The following is a 10,157-nucleotide window of genomic DNA, read 5'->3' on the forward strand; positions in this document are numbered from 1 at the left end:
TTTATTTCTAACAAGCAGAAGAATAAAAAAATGTTTTGACTATACACCGTAGAATATTTCAGGTGTTCTCTTAATCTAACGTACTGAACCAAAATATACACAAGATTTGAAATTTAAGCTACTGATCATGTTGCTAACTGAAAAAGAGAACAAAGGGACAACTGATAGTTCAAAGACATTAAAAATGGATTGAATGAAAGAATTGCCCACTTTAATTCTTCAGCAATATTTTGAGCGGTGTTTTGACGTTGTGTCATTTTCTGTTTTGATTTAAATTGACCAGCCAAGTCATGCAATTTAACTAAGTTGTACTTTTTTTTTTGGAATATAAGATACGTCAAAAATGTTCAGCTGCATTTGTACAAGACTTTATTGAAAATATTGAGTAATTCGTACGTGACTGCAAATTTCCTTATATGATGTTCCATAAATAAATCGATACTGTGTACTTTATAAATTAGCAAAAATTTCACAATTTTTTATTGGAAACTTATTTTTCACGTGGAAAAACATTTTTATAAATAAAATATTTTGAAATAAATTATTCCTAAAAATAATATATATATTTTATATATACATATAAAAAAGCATATTTTTTTAAAGTAAAAATCATTTATTTGCGTGGATTTTGGGGAATTCTGTGATTGTATGGAATAAAAAGATATTTTTTTCCTGATTAAGCAAAATTATCGTTTAAGTAGAAAATAAAATTAGTCGAAGAATGTTTGATGACATTTATTTCTTAATCAAAATCAAAACTACAAAATGCGGAAATTTTCCAAAAGCAGCGTTAAAATATGATAAAAGCCAGTTCTATTAATGCCTAAAAAATTAATAAAAAGTTTATAATCTAATATACATAATTCTCTTACGTGACTCCCAAATTTTGACTGTATTTCTTTTCCGCCGGTGGCAACGTTTGCTTTGTTTTTTTACGTTTTTATTTCTCTTACACGGCGAATCGACCATTGATTACTGCTAAAAATGTCACATGCCAAATCTAGCTGAGGTGGCTCAACATATAGCACTTTTAAAAACGGAAACTGAAACAACCAGAGAGCATCAGCTGCAACATAATCACATACTATTAAGCTAGGCAGAAGTGAGTAGTCTTTGTCGATAGATCTCTATTTTAGTATTTTGTGGAAAACGCTTTTTTTCACGAATTTATATATTACGAATTTATTTGACGATTTTTGATTTATATTACGAATTATAATATAGCACATTTCCAATAGGTTAAACGAATTACATATCATTTATTTGAATTCAAATTTATTTTAATGACTTAGTATTTACTAAAAAGATGTACTTTTTTTTTAGAAAGTTCTTATATGGATTTGAATGATAGTTCTTGAATTCTTAGAATTTTGTGCATTTACAATATACCTAAGTTAGTAGCGAGCGAAGCGAGCTTGGTTTGCGAAGCAAACCATATGAGATTGCGTAGCAATTTTCGGGGGTTGGCGAGCGACATCGAGCAGGGGGCGCAGCCCACTAGTAATCTTTAAAAGCTTTATATTAATTACAGGAGTACAAATTAATCATCTCTAAAATAAATTTAAAAATAAAATTAATATAAAAATTCTACAATCGAGAAATATATTGAAATATAGTATTGAAATATATGTTCTCAATGAGTTTCCTAAGGGACTCTCATTCAGATACACAAGTTCTATTTTCCGGTATTTTTTCAGCAATACACTGAATGAAAGAAATTATTTTTCAGAAAAGGTCGAACAGAAAATACTACAGTTTCATAGAAAAGAAATTATTTATGAATTTTGAAATAATTTCGAATATATTGGAATCTTGTTTTTGAAAACTTCTTTCAGTAGAAATATTTTTTAAGAAAAACAAATCTTGTTTTCCCTCTTATGGTTGTAGAATTTTATTAAATATAATTTCTCAAATGAAATGAATTATCCCAGAATTATCCGGAAATATATACTTGTGTGTGTGAAAAATTCATTTACTTTCGAAATTACGTAAGGTGGCAAAAGTCGACATATTTCGAGAGCTAGGAACAAGACATTCATGCTTAAAAAAATAATAAATAAGAAAATAAAACATGCTTTAATGATTAAAACAAAGCAGGTTTGAAAAAAGAAAACTCCTCTCGTAAAGATCTGGTTTGCTAACAAAATTTACGTGTGATGAGTCTTCGGACAAGGGCTCGAAACATTGAAGCTTTTACTCCTTAAGCAAATGAAATTTTACGTGACAAGTTCAGAAATAATAAATAAGTAATCCCAAAAAGCTGAAGCCGAAAGCCTCTATTTAAGAATCCAAAAAGTTAAATCCCCTGTTTTCTTCTCTTAAGAGGTATTACTGTACTTGATTAAAAACTTCATTCGCTTCAGAAATGTATAAATAGCAAATAGCAGTCGACATGTTTCAAGAGTTTTAGAATAGGCACCCATTTTAAAACCTTGCAAAAATTTTACCATATTATGCTTATTTCCAAATTATTATGTAGTTTTGACCATATTTTTTCTCTGTATATAAAGATCATTATTTAAAGTCAACAAGATATTTTAGACGAGGTAGAGAGGAAGAGACTATGTTGAAGCAAGAATTGTTAATTTATATAAACGGAACACCATTTTCGGAAGATGATATATCGCTTGGGGATCTAAATAAATGTTTCTCATGTACATTTGCTATTGAAATCAAAGAAAAATTGTAGGGATCTCGTGAAAGAACATTCATTTCATTAATTTAATATATTAAAACATTTTCTTATTAGTATTGAATATTTAAAGCATTAACAAAATTTCAAACCCTCAAAATGGAGTTAAGATGTTTCACATGTTCAAATACGCTCTTCATGAGGGCTAGACAGCATCTAGACCCGATGTCAAGTGTTTCAACTCTTGAAATGTGGTGATTTCATTTTGACTTGAGTGGAGTGAAGTTTTAGTAATCAGATTAAGCTTTATTCAAATTAAAGGACATTTAAAGTTATTTAATTTTATTTCTCTTTATTTCATACTTTAAAAATATTTTTGAATAGTTTTACTGAACAATGTTACTTTATATAAGGATAAATGTTTCAAGTTATGCACGAAAATGAAAATTAAAACAATAAGAAAACAAACATTTAAACTCCCAAACTATATATATCAGATTTACTTATTATACTATTAAATAAATAATTAGTTTTTATTAATTTAATTTAAGAAAATTTTTTAATAAAATCTTTGATCCTATCATTTTTAAGAATATAAAAGTCAAGCTAAAATTTGCAGTAAGTTTGTTTCTTACCGTAACTTCTTGTGATTAAAAGTATTTTTAAATCACATTAAAAAAAAACGTATTTAAATAATCAAATGTATTTCATAGAATTAATAAAATGAAGATTTAGTGATAATTTCATTGTGGCACAATGAATTAAAATAGTAGTAGTACTTTATTTATGCAGCACAATTGCTGCACTATGGACTATTGACCTCCGTCTGGGGAAACATCCCTCAGGATGAACCATAGACATGTCATCATAATTTTTATCCTCTGCGGAGGGTTTGGCTCCTCCGGTCAGGTAGCCGGGCAAGTCGAGCACTGTAGAATAATTTAACTAGGTGCATAACGAGTCTGATACCGCACACTCTCGACCCCCTCGCAGACTGATCGATGGTTAATTTAAAGGAACAATTTTAAACAATTAAAATAAACTTTTGATTCTTTTCAACATCTTTTGAATAAAAGTATTGCAATTTATTCAGATAGTTGAATAAAATGCTTTTCCAATGATAAATCGAGTTATGAACGAAAGAATTCAAAGTAAGTCAGACAGAAAAATCGACCAAGAGCAAAAGCTTGCTTATGTATTAGAATAAAGCTCTCAAATCTTTATTTCGTTGTTGATTGCTTAACACAAAAAGTAATAAAGTGCTTATGAAATTGCATTTTACATAAAGGAAAGGAAAAATTGTATTATACTGAAGTGAAAAGAGAAAAATTTTATTTCTCTTGAGAATTCCGTGATTTACCTGAAACGTTTCTTAGTCCAAATATGTTTCATAAAATGTTTCTCTTTTAATGGAATAAAAGAAAAGCTTTTCTTTATCTCAAGGTTTTCGAAGTTGAAAAGCATTCGTTAAGCCAAATATATATTTTAAAAAACACAAATAAAGTAAAGATACGTCAAAGATATTTTTTTATTTAACAGTTAATTAGTTTTATACTTTAATAATTGCTGTGAGTGATACGACGCATCATACAACAATAGCAGAAAACAAAGCGTAGTCTATTGAGATTGAATGACCATCGCTAGCTGGGAGAGATTACGCACAGTTGCATGAGCCAGCAAATTCATGGTTGTGTTTCTCTTTGCTACTATTGCATACTCTTAAATCAATTTGTGAGTCTGGAAGAGAGGGGCACTGTTTTCTTATATAGTCATAAATGGCAGCATCAAACATCTCACTTCATCTCTTAACGACTTCTCTTATGATAAGTACTCTCCATCTCTAATGCTAGAGGGCGCTACTAAATTCGGAACCGACTTGGAGAAGAAAAACTCAAATATTCAACGCCAATGCACGAAGCTGTTTAGTAATGCAGAAACCTGATATTACAGAAAATACTTTCAGTCGAAATATCTAATGCTCTGCTGCGCAAATGAACTGATTCATTGTTCTGCCCTCTTTTGCTGTCGCTTCATGTCGCTCACACATACATAAGTATGAATTAAAAATATTAACAGAAAAATTTCATCATTTTATATAAGAGCTATTTTTAGATTATCATTTGTTTTGATCAAATTAACAACCTAATATCAAAACTCATGATCATATCATTTCTATCCGCAGTATTACTCACAGTAAAATTTAATTCTTTGTACAATGTTGGGGAAATTGCACTTGCAATTGTTGGAGTTAAAAATAAATTGTTTACTTTTCTTGAGTATTACCTAATTAATCTGAAAATTTCACATTTCAAGCATATTTCATATTATATTCAAAAACTTAAACATAATAAACATTTTGCAAACCTTTCTTTAATTCAAAGACAATCATTTTTGAAACTAAGTAAGAATATTATGAATGTAAACACATATCAATGACGTCAACATAAAAAAAACATCTATTAAATATTATATATTTAATTTTGTGTTACCAATTACATTTGTTTTTATTATAATAATTATTATCACACATTTTATGATGAGATCATTTTCCAATTATCATCTATTCTATTCATTATGAAAGTGTTTGTTTTATACAAAAATATGGGATTTGCAATGCTTTGGAATGAATTGAGAAACTTATAAACCGTGAAAGTTTCGTTACTTGCTTCAAACATTTCATATTTCAAGCATACTTTACAAAATATTTCTCATTTAATAGAACAAGAGAAACGTTTTTTTTTATTTCAAGATGTATCTCGATGAAACATTTTATATTTTAAAAGACAAAGATTGCAAATATACTGTGAAAGAAGTTTTTTTTAATAAAATGACTGTTAAAGTACTCGGTTGCCATGCTTATGAGCACCTTTTATAATAAAATTATTTTATCTATACATAATAATAAAAGCGGCTGTGTGTCTGTCTGTAATCACAATATATCGCCCCAGAAGCCTCGCCCAGGCACGAAACTTGACACAAAATTGTGTTTTGACATAATGAAGAAGTATTTTTTTTCTTTTTCGAAAATTTGGATTAGTTTTTTAGTTATCAGTCATTTTGTAAGAAAATCTACGCTTTTTCGTCTTCAAATAAGAGCCATATTAAAAAAACTATTAAAAAATGCATATCTCTTATAAATATATGCTAATGCGAGCCTTGCAATTGAAATATTAAATTTCGACAACTTGAACCAATAATATACGAAGGAATTAATAATTTAATTGTAAGGTTCGCATTAGTTTACATTTATCAAAGTGGAGAAAAGTTTAACTTTTGTATTAAAAATGTGGCAACATATTCCATACGTAAATAGAACGCTTTGCTTTGATTTATTTGTCGCTGTTCATAATTGTTATAATAAGTTTTTCTTCTTCCTTCCACGCTCTATTTTTTTTTCTTAAGCGAAGACGATAATTTTTGTAGCAATGTAGAAATAGAAATTGATACCATAAAAAATTATATAGAAATAGAAATTGATACCATAAAAAATTAATTCGTTTTTGGGGTAGACTATATTTGAAGGTGCCCCCGCCAAGTTGTGATCGAGGTTGATCGCCAAGCTGGGCGATGTTGAAAACCAATCGTTATTCTGATTAGTTTAGATTTTAATCGTGATTCTGATTGGTTAAGAATTTAGCGTTGTTTTTAAATGTAATTTCAGAGATCCGTTAGTTCTACTTTGGATACTGGCTGGTAAGGTTACTTTTGCTTCTGGTACTAAAAATGAATACTGTCAATAAGACAAATCTTAAGTTTCTGTACGATTTGAATAACAAAGGAAAAAAATTAGTGATTGACTGGTGTATGAATGAAGGCTTAATTAGTAATAGATATAAATGTCCTATTTGTGGGAAATATGTCTCTGGTTGAACGTAAAGATTGATCAGATGGATTTGAATGGGTCGTGTGAAAGGTTCAAATGCTCCCAACATAAAAAGATCTATTAGAAAGGGATCGTAGTTTAGACAGTACCTAACTGCAATTAGAGAATTCTGTGCACCAAAATCTGAAGATATTCAAGCTTAATGAAGAAGTGAGTTATTTTTCTCTTTTTCTTTCTGTGCTTACTCCATTAATTATTTTTTCGATTCAAAATGCATTTTAGTGGGTTTATTAATTTTGATTCTATTCTGTTCACTGCAATTTTAAAAAGCTTTGTTCAAATTTTCAATTGTTTCATTGAAATATCACTATGTTTTGGCCGCTATTCCTGTTATCACGGAGTTCTTGCAACCAAGTAAGACGCAAAACATAAGTCGCCGATTTCGCCAAGGGGCACACTCAAGTATATTTTCCCCCGTTTTTGTGTTCTTTTCATGTATTTAGCACTTTAGTTTTTTTTCTTAAGCGTTGTAGCCATATAATATATAAAATAGGAATGAAATTGTTTTTGAAGGAACGATCACACTTACCTTGGAACTCTTTGGTTTTTCTATTCTTTATTTTAACAGTTTTTATTAAATGTAATTAGTTATTTCAGAAAGTTTCAGTTTGCAGGTAAGCACTTAGATTTTAATACTGAAGTTTCATGATTCGCTTTCATAGTATGTTCTAAAGTATTCGTTGACTTCTTAAAAACCCGATTACTGACATGATGGCAGAACCGCCTTCCAAAAAACTTTGTATTTTGTCAAAGAAAAGGATATTAAGAGATTCTCAAGGAAGAAGAAGGGCCCAAGAAACGTCTGTGGAACGTCAAAGAAGGATGGAACATGACCGAATTTCGACAAGCAATTTTAGAGCCCAAGAAGTATCAGATAAACGTCAAAGAAGATTAGAAGAGGTTTTCACCTATTGGCCAATGATGATTTCGAAAGCAACTTTTGTATTATGCTTTTACAATTTCTGAGGCCTTTTTTTTAAATAAAAAAAAAAACAAGTCTCCACCTGATAGTTATATTATAGGTTAGGTTACCATAGGCCTTAGGTTACCATAGGCCTTAGGTTACCATAGGCCTTATGTTACCATACCAAAGTTACATCTTCAAACATCCTCAAGAGCTTTAACACATCTGCAACAGAACTGGATATGAAGACAAAATTGCAGGACAGGAACACTTTAATTATCCACTAATTTTCAGATTTCCTGCTATGTTTTAAAAAATTTTCTTTGTGAAAACCGTTAGCGTGGCGGACAGCTGGCCGCCTTTAGCGGCTAGTTATTAATATTACTTTTGTTTATATTAACTACCTACACTGTTAGAATTTTCATTCAAAATTTATAGTAAAATAACCGGTAGAAATCTGTTTAAACAATAAACAGCACAGTTTACGGTGAAATACAATTTTTACCTTTACAAGTTTTAACCATTTACTACTCACATGATTTCAAAACCATAAAAAAGTAATTTCAATGGATACTGCGAATAATTTATCTGCTTTATGGTGCTGTTACCTATGCGAGAATGAGAGTAGGTCATTCTCCATTTTACTCATAGTGTTTAAGTATTTTAGCATGAAAATGAAGAAATTTTGTTACGTAAGACTAGGAATAAAAAATTTATTTTTCACACATTATTTGTATTTTACCTAAAACTCTTAATATTTTAGACATGTTTTGTTTTTCGGAAACAAACATACTCACCTTTTATATTTTCCTATGTTTAAAGTTAAAAATCAAAAGATAAAGTGTAAATTTAGAATAAATAATGATAAATACTTTAAGAATACTTGTTAATTAAAATAACTAATTATGACATAAGTGAACTCAGTGAATTTAATTACAAAAAAGGAATATATACTTTCTTACCTAAGAGTTATTTTTCATCAAACTTTGAATTACCTTGTTTAGTTTAGTTACCTAATAATTTTTGTTAGCGCATTTTCAAAGTATTTTACATCAAATTCAAACTATTTCCATAATTATTATCCCCAATATTCATATCGTTTCTCTGTTTTTAGTTTACTATGTTCTTAAGAAAATTAATATGTATTATTCATATAAGTATACTTAAAAATTGTATTAAGTTAGGTTGGAAAGAAAATTTGGTGTTTCATCAAATTGATGTATCGAAAATTGCATTTTATGTACAAAAAAGAAATTTGCAATTTGAAAATTGTATCTATAATTGCTGGGAACTTTTCCCATGAACATTTACCTAAATTAATTATTCATAGGCACTTTAACGAATTTAAGTGTTTAAGGTAACCATGTCAAGTCATTTCTTACATTTTGAATCAAATTTTTACTGGATATATCAAGGAACATCAACAATAATATAAAACCTAATGAGTAAGGAATGTTAAGTAGCGAGAACGTCTAAAAATTTTATTGCGAGAAAAATCAATTTGTCAACGAGAATCTCTTACCATGTCTATCAATGCTAGTGAATTGAAATTGAATAATTGTAGTGGTAGCTACGCTACAATACTCCCCCACCAGAATATTTTCCAGGATGAAATTGGTTGAATTGATATCAATAGTTGATTCATTTCTGTTTCGTGAGACACCGGGAAAGTTGTATTAAGATCACTAAACTTTGAGAACTGGTGGTGAGAGCTGTATTAAGATCACCGAGCTTTAAGTGCTGGTCGTGGGTCGTGAGAACTGTATTAAGATCACTGTTGTGAACGTGGTCAATCCTGTGTTACAATCAGTAGTCGAGTGTGTACAGGCTCCCGTTGTGTGTGATCGGGACTGAGTAGCAACAGTGCGAGGAGGACAATATCGCAGTTACAAATAGCAAGTCAACTATTCACTGTTTAACTTTCATATGATTAGGCGGGTTCATACCGAAATGGGCATTTTTGCTGAAGGAACGTCACGTTCAGATCACGTCCGGCTCACCAATGTGGGGATAGGCTACCAATAATGTCAACCATCATCTATCTAAAGTTACGTTAACAAGTTACGTTATGTTATCCATCTACGTTAACAAGTCTTATATACTAGTGAACTGGAATTGAATAATTGTAGTGGTAGCTACGCTACCACTGCATATTTAGATATTAATATATAGATCTGTATAAACTCTTATAATACGTTAACAAAAACTCCGATTTTATCACAGTTGGTTGAGAAAAACTAGAGATTTTCTCATACTGAACGTCCACTGCCCCCTAGTGTTAGCTACGCTATAATACTCCCCACCAAAATATTATCTGGGAAAGAATTCAATCAATGTATATCACTAATTGATTCATTTATGTTTTGCGAGACACCGGGAGAACTATATTAAGATCACTGGTCTCTATTAAGTATTTTGTGTTTTATTTGATTCAATTTTTATTTACAAAGCATTTTTAAAGAATGTTTTGTATTTGCTGAAACAAAAGATATACGTTATGTCTTTATACGTTTGAAACTGAAAGTTAAGATATTCCAAATTACAAAGCTAATATTATTGTAGAAAAATCATTTTATTTAAATATCACGAGATCACTATAATAATAATAAAGAGTTGAGAATTACAAAGAGTTTGTGTGTGTGTATTGCTCTTAATTCTAGAACCATTTGTGCAAATTCCCTGAAATTTAGGCAGTGGATGAAAGGGGTACTTTTAGTTCCCGATCCCAGCAATCATTC

Source organism: Parasteatoda tepidariorum, chromosome 6 (assembly GCF_982258835.1).
Source record: "Parasteatoda tepidariorum strain Cologne lab strain chromosome 6, Ptep-v5.0, whole genome shotgun sequence".
In the NCBI taxonomy this organism is placed as follows: domain Eukaryota; kingdom Metazoa; phylum Arthropoda; class Arachnida; order Araneae; family Theridiidae; genus Parasteatoda; species Parasteatoda tepidariorum.